The following is a 13,395-nucleotide window of genomic DNA, read 5'->3' on the forward strand; positions in this document are numbered from 1 at the left end:
ATACCCTGTGTTAAGATGGATTACCAAAATCAACCGAGGAGGTGAATTTTGGGATGCCAACCTAATATGGTGAACAGGAAAGACACTTAAATCTTGCCAAACCCAATCAAGGTAGGTAATAGAGTGGTAAGGGTTCGATTTAGGAGGGGGCGGGTGAGTGTGATCTAGGGCTACAACGAGTCCACACAGAAATAAGTACAAAAAATACAATTTCTTAGGTTTTTAAAATACACATTAGGCAATGAAATCTCTAGGCAAAATATGGTCAGGCATATACTATAAAATACATATATACATTCACCCTGAGAAGAACACAGAAAAGTACAGGATTCAAAAACAATGCAAAACCGGTAAGCAGTTGGATGCATAAAAACACAGTAGGAACCCTTTAGAGCAATACTAGAATAATTCCATATCACTTCGTAATTCCCACCCTAAAATGGATTGGGGCCTAGTGCCCTATAGTCATCAGTTCCAAAGTTATACTTTTCAGGTAAGTTAACTATGTGACTGAACAATGCCAGTGGTTGCGACTCAGCTTTCCAAAACATTGAGGAAAGTTCAGGCAGCTCTCCTAATCCCACTACAATATGGTAGGCCTAGGATGGAAAGAGATACAGGCACGTAAATTTACCACCCTGACTCAGATTTCTCCAGAAACCACTGCTGGTGTTCCAGAATCCGTTGGAGATGCAATCTTCTGTGCTTGGTCCAGTTGAGGGAGGCCCAGGGGTTGTAGGTGCAGAGGACACTTTCAGACGTGGGATTTAGTGTCAGTCGTAGTGCTTAGGAATCAGTTCCAGACATCTTCCAGTATAACACCCAAACAAAGAAAGAAAGATGAAGACTTCTGCAGGACAGATCCTTCAGGACACTTCCAGGGATCTACGAAGAAGTACTGCAACGGGAGTCACCACAGTCAGACGGAAACAGCGATCTTCAATGGGAGAAAAAAGGATCAGGCCGAGCAAAGCCTCTGTTCATGCAAGAAAGCTGGAATGCAGGAGTAGGCATCTTGTAACACAAGTTGAAGATCTTCAAAGTTTCAAGAATGCACTCAGAACAGCGTTGTTTGCAGAGAGGGCTGCTGATCAGTCCACCGTTTGGTACAGGGACACTTCCAAAGGCTCAGATGGCGCAGATCATCCAGCAGGAGGGTGGACTAGTGGTTTCCACAGGTCGAGGGGTAGAAGCACTGACCAGGCCTTCTTCAGATCAGGACAAAGGAGAAGGGCTTCACCAGGACAGCACTTTAGTCGTCACTGGTCAGCGTCAGGAGTTGCCATTCAAACAGAGTGGCTATCCACTCATGGATAGCTACTCGCCACAAGATCTGACCAGCAACAGATCTTCAGGCACAAGGGAGGTGGATTGGGTCTAGACAGGCCCAGCCCAAACCTCTGGCCAGACACAAACTGCCCCTTAGCCTGCGAAAGCCACTGCTTTCCATATAAGGCATTTTCTGATCTGAAAAAGCAGGAAGAAGGCCAAACAATAATGGGGCCAAAGAACAAGCTAAATAACTTGTGGCATGGCCAGATTATGGTGCTAGCATGCATTAGTAGCCACTTGCTGTAAATGCAAAAGTCATAAGTAAAAGGTTCCAACAATTGTAAAAATATCACTGCTGCCACCAGCTTGTCTTAGGCACATTGTGAAAGTAACCGAACACCATTATATAAAAGATATATGGATATACAGTATCCTAACTACATTTCACTGTAAGGTGAAGTGCACTAATTTAAATTCACAAAGAGAGACAGTCACTCAGTACTGATGGGGAAGGATCAGTTCCCCCATAAGAATGAGCAAACAGGCAAAGGAAGTAAAGGTAAGGGCTTTAGTTAACTCCAAAAGGTCAGAATAGGATTCAAAACAAGCAAAAAGAATCTGTCTCATAGATGTCTATGGGAGAAAAGCTGCAACAGCGTCCAGCATTAAGACTGCTTACCACCTTTTGTGACACTGCAACTAGATTGTCCCATTCACCAGATAGATAAGGCCATTGGTCTGCGAGCCACTGTTGAATCATCAAATGTGAAGCAGTGCTAGATGCCAAATATAAATGGCCATCATTTCTAATAGCTTCATGACCTGCTGGACCCTTATCTGAACTTGGTCTTGATGACCGGGAATTTGTGCTTATAAGGCCTGAGGGCTTTTTTGAATGGCATAGGCCATTGCATTTTCTGTGTCTAAAATTGCCCCTAGGAACTTCTTTATTGATAGGGGACTTGATTTGGTCTTGTTGATGAAGTAAAGTAGATTTGGAGTTTTGCACAGACACAGTGCCCCCGCCTCCCCTGTTAGGAGCCAGTTATGGGTACACTGAGATATTTTGGCAACAGACTGCTAGCACGTTGATGAATATGATATGATATATGGCATTTATAACGTGCCTATACACAAGTGTTTCAAGGTGAGGCAAGGGAGGGGGAAGAGAGGGAAGACAGACAACGATACTACTAGGCCAGGTGTCATTCAGATCACGTAAGTGCATGGGAAGGAGAAGTGTGGGAGGTAAGGGGGAAGAGGACAGTGCGGTACATGGGATAAGAAAAGAAATAAATAAGTAAAAGTACGTCCAGTAGGTGGCAAGTGCAAGGGTAAGTGCAGACGTCGTGTCAAGTGCTGATAGTGGGACTGTAGGGCCACAGAAAACAGTCCCCAAGAGTGGGGGTTGCCAGGAAGGCAGTGCAGGAGTGTGACTGGCGGGGGAGGAGACCTGGGCCCGAGAACAGAGGGTGGCCAGGTAACCAGTGCAGTTTCAGTGTCAGCCAGGAAGTCCGCAAGGGAGAGGAGGAGAAAAAGCAGATGCAAAGAGAAAGGTTTTGAGGTGCTTCCAGAACCGAAGATGATTCTCCTCAAGTTTCAGGGAGGCAGGGAGGCTGTTCCAGAGGGATGCCCCAGCCGAAGAAAGAGATCTACCACCAACTCGTTGCTTGGAGAAGCGACTGACCCTAAGGGAGTTTGAGGCAGATGGGTGAAGAGCTCGAGAAGGAATGTATTTAGGAAGAGAGAGTTGAAGGTATTGAGGCCCCAGAAGGCCTTGTGGACAATGAAGAGGGTTTTGAACTGAATCCTCGCAGCCACTGGGAGCCAGTGCAGAGATTTCAGTCCTGGAGAGATACAATCCCTGGGCTTGAGGCCAAGGACAAGTCTTACAGTCCAGTTTTGAATACGTTGCAGAGGGCAAAGAGTAGAAGCAGGCAGATTTCGAAAGAGGCTGTTGCAATGGTCCAGCCTATCGAGAACAAGAGCTCTGGAGAAAGTGAGCTTCTGGGGGAAAGAGAGGAAAGGGAGAATACCTCTGGAGGAGGTGCAGCTGGTAGTGTGACTTCTTAGAGACGTCAGAGATGTGAGGAGAGAAGGCGAGTGTAGAGTCGAAGATGACCCCGAGGGTTTTTGCCTTGCAGGTGGGAACAGGAAGAGGGCCAAGAGAGGTACAGGAAAGGAGGGAACAGGTGTGCCGATGAGGAGAATCTCAGTCTTATTGGCATTAAGGCAGAAGTCATTGCCGGCACACCACTCCTGGATAGCAGACAGAGAGAGATGAGGGAAGTAGAGGAGGAGGCCGAGGGTAGCCTGAAGATGAGCTGAATATATGAGATGCCGATGCAATTCCAAAAGGAAGCACCTTGAACAGGAAATGTTGTGGAACCTTAGACATTTTCTGTGACTTGGGACTATTGAAATATAAAAGTATGCATCTTTCATGTCCAAGGTTGCCAAGAAAATTCCCTTTCTTAGAAGAGGAATTATCTCTTGCACCGTAGTCATCTGGAATTTCTGTGGGTTTACCTACTTGTTTGCCAGATATAAATCTAGCACTACCCTTTTTGTCTTGTCATTTTTGGATGCCAGAAAGTAAAGAGAGTCAATGTCCATGTTTACCTGCTGCAAAGGAAAGGAACTGGATCAATGTCATTCTTCCTTAGAAATATTTTGATTTAGCCTTATAGAAATGTACGATGATCGCACAGCATTTTTCTTTCGCATGGTGGCAGATTTGTGTTCTTAACCAGTAGCTTGACGCAATACACTTGTGCCATAGTGATGAGCACATGCTTGGGAGAATGATAATCTACGCCTGCTGGCAAGGCATTTAAAGGGACCTGTATTCTGTTGTCACTTAGAGGCAGAGGCACCCCAGGCATGATTTGTCTTCTTCCTCAGTTTCCCTCTACAATATTGGCGTACAGAAGATTCAGAAATATAGGCTTGGAGTTGGGTTGAAGGAAACCATCCACCACCAGTCGACTGTGTTGTTTGGGATATTGAATAAGTCAAGGTCATGGAACAAAAAGACCTCTACCTGCTGACTAGCATCTTTGTTGATATCATTTGCCCACAATTTGGCCCAGAGATTTATGTCTATGGTGGTCTTTATTGTGCCTCATTAACCTCCTACCCAAAAAGGACGAAATATTCTAGTAGCTTGTGTGGGAGGGTTACCAGAGTTTTGAGCTCGAAACCAGTACCTCGAAGCCATGTGTGACAGTTAAGTAATGCTGCCCCTGCATTTTTTCGCCTCTGATGCTTTTCGGCTGTGCCTAGTTCATTCTTAATGATTGCATTAGCCGTCTGTTTGATCTCCAGTCGAATTGTAATGAACACTGATTGAAGCTCTGATGGAATATATATACCCAGGGCTTCCAAGTCGTCCCATTGTGATATATTGGAATGGGACATGAGAGCTGTGGCATTAGCTATTCACATGTTAAAAGCTACCGAAGTTGCAGCCTTATAACCAAAAACCAAAATTATTCTACTCTACTGATCAGGAGGGTGTTCAGTCACTGACAGAGGAGCATTAGCTCCCTTCCTAGCGGTAGTGACTACCAATATTTTTTTTTCTATACGCGAATTGACCGCTTTACCAGAGAGGGTGCAGTATGCTATTCACATCATGCAATAATGGAGTACAAGCAATCTACATTTTCTCTTCTAGGATGTCTTCTATAAAGTCAATTTCTTCATTGGATTCTTGTGTTTTAAAGCCATATTTGTCTGCAGCCACTTTTAATGAGGGATGTACACTGAAAATGATCCTCAGTAGGCGACTGTTAGGAAATATTTCTCTTTTGCAACTTTCCCTCTATAGTTCCTACAGAGACCCATCTTTTTTCTACATTTTTTAACCAGTTCTGACTTTTGAAGTGAAGCAAATCCTTCAGATGTTGTTCTTTTGTCCATTTGTTACGGGGAAACTGATCAGTCCATCACACTATCAGTACTGGGAAATTATGTTTGTCAGTATTTAACATTGCACACAGCATTTTACAATGCAGTGCACAATGGGGACATTTTTTATCACCCTAGCTTTTTACACTACGGGTTAATGTTAAAGATATTTGTTGCGTGCGCTGTGGTTACTTGTATATGTGCCTAAAGAACTGGCGGTGGTAGCAGAAATATTTTTACCATTTTTGCATTCTTTTTAGTGTGCACATCCGTGTTTACTATGTATGGCTACTAAACGTGGCTAGAGCCCTAAAAGATTTCTGTTTGTTCTTTGGACATATTGTAGTTTGTCCTCCTTCCCACCATTCCAGGGCAGAAACTCTCTAATAAGTTCATGCACTTGCCCGGGAATGCTGCTGCTTTCGCAGGCTAGTGATGCCTTCGTGTGTATATGGCCTAGGAAGGGGTTGGGACTGTCTGGTCTCAATCCACATCCATGGTGCCAGTGAGTCTGGGTACGGGCCAAGAGTGAAACCAGTAGTTGTCCCTAATTGGAGAACTACTGGGTGTGCAAATGGTGCAGATGCTCACCATTGGTGGGCTTGGACTTGTTTCTAGCCTGAGTTTTGGATAAGACAAGGCCTCCTGCAGCAATTTCTTCAGACGAGCGTTGGAGTCAAGAATCCCTCGTAGATGAACAGCCGACTGAGATTCCGAAAAAGACTCCTGAAGAGGCCTGGCATCTCTTCCTACGTCTGGCCTGTTGAAGCCCTGTTGGACTACTTTATCTCTGAAGACCCTGAGTGGTGATCCAGGTCTTTGACTAGTGGGACCAACTAGTCTCGATGCCAGCGAGGATGCAGCCGTCCTGAGCCTTTCTAAGTTTCCCTGTATACCTGGTGGACTGACTAGCTCTCTTGTGGGCTACCTTGCCAGAACCATTGCTGTTCGCTGTTGCACACAAAACTTTGGTAGTCTCTAGCTTGTGCCACAAGTTGCCCCCCTCTCCAAATTTAAGGGCCCCAGCATCAAGGGGCCCTGGCCTAGAGAAGCTTCTGTGACTGGAAGGACGCTGGAACTCTCCTTCCACCATTCCGTGAGGTGTCGACTTTTGCTCGACAGGGGCGGGGGGGATCTCTTCCCTTGTTCGACGTGGGGTGTCGACTTCCATAGTGAGGATATCATCCTCATCCTCCCCCCAGTCCTCCTCAGGCTCTGAACAATCCACTCACCCTTGCTGCTTCATAGTAGAGCATAGAGAGGGTTTAGCTGCAGTGTATGTGCTCTGTTGGATGGATGCAGATTTTTTTGTTGTCCGCTTGTGTGGCTCAGGGGACTTGTACATGGACCGCAATTAGTGTTTGTTGGTGGAGGCTGCCAACCACTTTGAAGACTCTGTGCTTCGAGGTGTGTACGACTCTCTTGGAGCATACCCCATCTCTGTGATGGTGTTTGTGTTTTGTGCAGTGGAAAAGAGCAGCCTCAGATTATTTGTTTCTGACTAGAGGAAATGTAAAGTGTAAGTGTGGAGACTAGGTAAGTTATGATGAGGTGTGTAAAAAGATATATGTTTTTCCCAAGAACCTTCAACTCTAAGCAAAAACGATCTTTTGTAGGTAGTACATTACTGTCCTTTTATAAGCGGTTTTATAAGCGAGAGGTTTAATACAGGCTTTGTGCACAGGCTCGAAGGGGGCACCCATGAGCTTTGCAAGTACAATATTTTGGTCCCAGCTGGGAGCAGGATTAAAAATAGGAGGGTATAATTTCTTGACTGCCTCCATAAAGGCCTTAATTACCGGCACTTTCCACCATGAAACTATGCTCTGCGAAGTGGTGTATGCTGATAGAGGAGCTAGGTGTAATTTTAATGAGTTGAAGACTAAGCCGAAGTCTAACAGATTTAGGAGGCAGTGTACTATATTTGATGGTGAGCATTCAATTGGATTAAGTGAACGTGTTTTGCTCAGGAGCCAGGCTCTCAAGTTCAATGTCTGAGGGCACGGGAGGAGTGTCATCCGTTGATCCTGTGACACGTTGGCTGGACACAGTAGTTTCATGGGAGGATACATGGACATCAACTGCAAGTGTGAGAACCATGTTTGTCATGCCCACATAGGAGCTATCAGGGTAAGTGTTACTTGTTCCCGGTGTAGCTTGTGGACTATTTTGTTGAGAAAAGGTGTTGGAGGAGGTTTGGTAAAGCGTATGCAAATTTCCCAGACCCATTCATTAGTAGTGCGTTCCCTTTGGAACCTTTCTGGGAAAACCTGGACGTGTATTCTAGGCATTTTGCGTTCTCCCAAGTAGCAAAGAGGTCTATTTCTGGGAACCCCCAGTTTGAAAAGACGTTGTGTAGCATGTCTGTGTTTAGCTGCCAATCGCGTTCTGGGGGAAGCACCACACTTCTGCTCAGTACATCTGCCAGTGAATTGTGTTCCCCTGAAACATGTTGTGCTTTGAAAAACATGTTTTAGCGCCCACGGATGTGCTTTGAAGACTGCTAGCAGTTCTAGAAGGTCGATATGCTTCTTGGTTAATGCCCATGTCCAAACCCCATGTGCAGTGTGATGGAGAAAGTGAGCTCCCCACAATGTGAGGGATGCGTCATTTGTAAGAGTGGCTTCTATTGTTGGTGTGTTAAAAGTCTTTCACTTTATAAATTAGGAATGTACGCAGACGACATGCGCCCCCACCTCGCCAACCCCACCACCTCCATACCCAACGCCTGTCATGATGCCTACCTCCAAGGAGCCAGGTCCGACCCAGCAACCCCAGAGGCAGGCATCATTTCCCCCAAGGGAGTGCCAGCGGGCCCAAGCTGGGGCCCTTTGGACACAGTCCTGGCGCCTTAGGCGCCAGGCTCATGTTGGACCTCTGTCCTGGCGCCTTAGGCGCCAGGCTCATAAAGCTAGACATGTGTTCAAGTGTTTTACTGTGCACTTACCTGATGCAGACCATGCTGCCACATCCAGGCCCTCTTGAGGCCTGAATGGAACTACTTTACCTGTGGGACTACTTTCCACCCGGGTGTGGTCGGGGAAGGATACATACCTGATCGGAGGAAGGATACACATTTGGAACTTCTTCCAAAGCTATTTAAACCACACCCGATCAGCAACTCACGCTTCGCGTTGTTCTGCTCTTCGCAGCTGGACGCTCACCGTGTCAGCTCCTGCATCTGGACTTCAGCCACGCCTGTCTGCATCCTGGGTCACCTGCAAAGGGAGACAAGAGACCTTACCAGCTAAATCTGCACCACGGAGACATCACACCGACAATCCTGAAAAGGAAGACATAATTTTTAAAAGCATTTCGTTACGATCGCTGCAGCGCTGCATTTCACTCACCTTTCCTGGGTGCCTCCATCTTCAGCAGCGATCATCCGGATACACAGCCACTTCTCAGAGCCTAGAGAAAAAGACAAGAATAAGAGGTGAGAGAAGGAAGGGAATAAGACGTACCTGTTGGGTCATTCCCATTTCATTTCGGGTCTTGCCGCTTCCAGACATTTTCCGGACCCCGGCCCCTATGGGGAAAAAAGACAAAGACATTGAATGAGCATATGCAAAGACAGTTCCTGAGCGCTCATCCAGAACTAACCTGCCATTTACTGGAACTGGAACTGCACGTTTCACTTCGGGTCGGCGCCATATCTCCGGCATTCCGAACCCCGGCCCCTAGGGGGAAAAAAAGACATAAGCATTAGCGCTTGCTGCAAAAGACAATGAACATTATTATTAAGCTTGGACTTTTGAACTTGCAACAGAACTTTTACAGAGCCTTACCTGAATAGTCAAGCTTACCTGAACTCCCATCAATCCTCAATCCAGTGAAGTAACTGGGTTTCAACGCGCCCCTGCATCAGAAGCAGGATGGAGAGCTCATCCTTCCTGACCCTAAGGTGAGACTTCACGGGGAATCGTGGAGGGTTGGAAGAGAGTGGGAGGCTTGAGCATAACTCAGTCAGTAGGTAATACTCCCTTTTCACGCACAGGGGAATATTCCTGCGAGCCGGAGAAGCCGGAGTAGAGGGCCCTTCCTGTCCGTCCATCTTCAGAGTCCTGCGCTTCACCATTGAAGAAGCATCAGCACTCGAAGCCAGACCTGCGCCTCCGTGGGAATCAGGTGAGCGTTACAGAATGCAAAGCCTACCCACAATTTCCCACCCGGGCGCTATGGAGACTTCCGAGACTGTCCAGTTGGCGCAGCTTTTGGGGGAATTACGGGCAGAGGTGCACACAGCCCGCCAGGAGACTAACGCTCTCAAAAGAGAACTGATCTTATCCAAGGAAAGAACAGATGACCTAGCCAAAAGGTTATTCCAGGCCCAGGCAGGGCACACTCCTTTACCTAATTCCGGAGACATTTCCACATCAATGGGTTTGAGTAACCCGGTACAATTTAATCTACCTGGACACATGCCTTTGGCCCCGCCTGAACCTTTTGCGGGGGATCCCAAGAAATATGCCGTCTTTATGAACCAATGTCGTTTACACTTTCTATGCAGACCCGGAGCCTTCCCTAACGACCAGACCAAGGTAGCCTTTATACTATCTTACCTCAGTGGCAGTGCTGCCGATTAGTCTATTCCATTGGTAAATCAGGATAATCCCATTCTCCAGAATTTTCAGGGCTTCCAGGCCAGCATGGAAAGATTGTTCGCTCGACACTCTCAAGGACAGGCCCTTGATAACGAACTGCTATCCTTACGACAAGGTAATCAGGATCTTCTGTCCTACATAGCCACCTTTAACAGACTGGTTGTGGAAACTGGATTTGCAACAGAACTTTTACAGAGCCTTACCTGAATAGTCAAGCTTACCTGAACTCCCATCAATCCTCAATCCAGTGAAGTAACTGGGTTTCAACGCGCCCCTGCATCAGAAGCAGGATGGAGAGCTCATCCTTCCTGACCCCAAGGTGCGACTTCACGGGGAATCGTGGAAGGGTATCGTGGAGGGTTGGAAGAGAGTGGGAGGCTTGAGCATAACTCAGTCAGTAGGTAATACTCCCTTTTCACGCACAGGGGAATATTCCTGCGGGCCGGAGAAGCCGGAGTAGAGGGCCCTTCCTGTCCGTCCATCTTCAGAGTCCTGCGCTTCACCATTGAAGAAGCATCAGCACTCGAAGCCAGACCTGCGCCTCCGTGGGAATCAGGTGAGTGTTACAACGCCCTCCAGACCATAAGGGAATACTGTTGTTGGGCTGGTCTGAAAGTCAATATAGAAAAATCCACACTGTTCCCCTATAACTGCCAAACAGAAGACCCAGCGACCCGTCTATATGATCTGGGAATCCCAATTGCACCTACAGGCCTTTAATATCTAGGAGTAAATATCACAAAGGAAACCTAAGGTCTTTATGCAGCTAATTTCCCCCCGCTTCTGTCTGAGCTAACTAATGAAATGGACAGGTGGGCCAAACTGACAATTTCCTTGTTGGGTCGCCTCAACGCCCTCAAAATGGACATCCTCCCCAGAATGCTCCATCTATATCAGATGTTGCCAATAGCCATGCCAGGAAGCCACTTCTCAGACCGAAAGGGCAAAATCAACAAATTCCTATAGCAAGGAAGACAGCAGAGGATAGCATACAAGACACTGAGACACACCAGAGAAGAAGGGGGAATAGGCCTCCCAGATTTCTACACATACTACCGGGCAGCTCAGTTCAGAGCACTGATTCCACACCTCAGACAATAAATGCAAGCAGTGGGTGGAACTAGAAAATCATTTGATAAGGCCAGATCCGCTAGGAGAATGGCTTTGGGCGCCGAAAGAAGCATTCCCAAGTAAAGCCCTAAACCACAGAACACTGGGCCCTCTCTTGCAACTGTGGTGGAAAAAGCGTGAAATGAAGCCAGTCACATCATGGCTGTCCCTGATGTGCCACATATGGGTGCCCCCCGATCAGAAACGACATTCAGGAACCACAACACTTCCAAAAGTGGTACGAGGCAGGCCTAGAGGGTCGGTCAAATGATAAAGGGCAACACATGCATCACCTTCCAGCAACTAGAAGAGGGGCTGAGAATGGGTCCCCTGTCAATCTTCTACTTCCTGCAATTGAAGGGAGTTCTGACGTCCCCGAAATGGGGGAACAAGCTGCAAAGTAACTGATCGAAAGCATACTGAGCGGAACCACGTCTACAGCAGGTCTCATCTCGTGAATGTATAGAGCCTTGGTGAACAGAGACATATGATTGAAGCCCTCAAAAAAAGATGGGAAAGAGACCTGGGCAGATCTATTCACAAAGATCTCTGGAAGCAACTATGCACCAACGCCCACAAAACTCCCATCTCATGCCAATACAAATTGCATGGGTTGAAGCTCCTTCATAGGTGGCAGTACGACCCGGTTCGCCTCTCCAAGATGTTCCAGGGATCAAGCTCTCAATGCTGGAGAGGGTGCAATCAACAAGCAGATTACTGGCACATGTGGTGGTCATGCCAGAAAGCGCAAGCGTTTTGGAAAGAGGTCTTGGGCTGGATAAGGAACAAGTTACTTACCTGTAACTGTTGTTCTCCAGCATGGGTCTGGCATGGATTCACATGCTCATGAATATTCCCAGTCGTCAGACTGGGAATCCTCGGTAAAGAAAAAATCAGTATCAGTTTCGTTTCTGATCTGTCTTTCTCAGTAGTAACCAATCACTGGTCTCTGGGTCATACTGCCCCCAGCCAATGACTGCCCTCTCCCTAAGCCCCGCCTCCGGCAGCCATCTTCAGATTTGGTAGCACGCAAAGTGGCAGTATGACCAAGTGAAGAGCCGTAGAGGGGCAGGAGGGAGGGTTCGCATGTGAATCCATGCCAGAACAACAGTTACAGGTAAGTAACTTGTTCCTTCTCCAGCATGGGATCTGGCATGGATTCACATGCTCATGAATATAAGAATACATAGCAGTACACATGCACAACCACGGGAGGTGGCAAGGCTCAACATTAAGTATTACATAAAACTCAACATTAAGCATCTCTTACCTCCCCACCAGGCTCACCTTAAGCGAACAGGTTGCGCAGCACTGCCTGGCCGACTCTGGACTCCTCCCTGGAATCCCGGTCGACGCAGTAGAATCGCGTGAAGGTGTGCGTCGACCTCCACGTAGCAGCCCTGCAGATGTCCAACAGGGGCACACAAGACAAGAACGCCGTGGTAGCAGCGATCGCTCTGGTCGAATGGGCTCTCGGATGGCCGGGCAACGGTCGGTTTGCCAACCGATGACAATGCATGATGCAGCCGGAGAGCCATCTGGAAATGGAAGCCTTCGAGAGAGCCTTCCCTTAGTTCACAGGTCCAAAGTTCACAAACAGCTGTGATGTCTTCCGAAAACTCTTCGTTCGGTCCACGTAGAACTTCAGCGCTCCAGCCACATCCAGCGAGTGCAAAGTCCTCTCGGCCGGAGACGAAGGCGACGGGAAGAAAACAGGTAGCACCAAGGGCTCGTTGAGGTGGAAGTCCGACGGCACCTTGCAGGATAGGGCCTGGATCTCTCCCACTCGCCGTGCGTAGGTGATGGCCACAAGAAACGCAGTCTTCCACAACAGGAATTTCAGCGGCGCCGTTGAGTTCCCACGCCAGGGCAGGGGCCTTCACCGACGGGAACGATCAGAACAGTCCCTTCATAAATTCCTTCACCAGGCGATGGGACCACAAGGACGCCCGTCCTGTGGTTCTGGTGTATCGGGAGATCGCAGCCAGATGTATCTTGATGGAGGTGTGAGCCAGTCCAGCCTTGGCCAGCGACAGTAGGTACGGCACCACCTGAGGGGCCGTAATCCGTAGAGGGTTAATCTTCTGTGCATGGCACCAGACAGAGAACCTTTTCCACTTATGTCCATAGCACTTGAGAGTTGAGGACGCCCTGGCTTTTGCAAAGACCTCTCTGCAGTCAGCCAGGATATCGTACCCTCCAAACTCTAGCGCTGCAGGGGCCAGGCCTGCAAGTTCAGCGACTCCGGGTCGTGAAAAAGTATGGTGCCTCCTTCTCTGGAGAGAAGATCCGCATACGCCGGCAGCTTGACTGGCGGGGACGCTGACAAGTCCAGAAGGTCCGGGAACCAGATCTGCCTCGGCCACGCCAGTGCAACCAGGATCATCCTGCAGCGGGATCTCTTGAGCTGGTTGACGAGTCAGAGCAGCAACGGCAACGGAGGGAACGCATAAAGGAACAGGCTTTCCCAGGGGAACGAGAAAGCATCGCCCATGCT

At 48.0% G+C, this 13,395-nt stretch overlaps 1 protein-coding gene across 2 annotated transcripts in view; it reads right to left on the reverse strand.

The window, feature by feature from the left end:
• Window positions 1-13,395, reverse strand: part of GTPBP1 (GTP binding protein 1) — a 743,996-nt gene that overhangs the window by 106,437 nt on the left and 624,164 nt on the right. The gene's annotated exons all lie outside the window — the stretch shown is intronic.

This window comes from Ambystoma mexicanum, chromosome 3q, assembly GCF_040938575.1.
Source record: "Ambystoma mexicanum isolate Mex_15411 chromosome 3q, UKY_AmexF1_1, whole genome shotgun sequence".
Taxonomy (NCBI): domain Eukaryota; kingdom Metazoa; phylum Chordata; class Amphibia; order Caudata; family Ambystomatidae; genus Ambystoma; species Ambystoma mexicanum.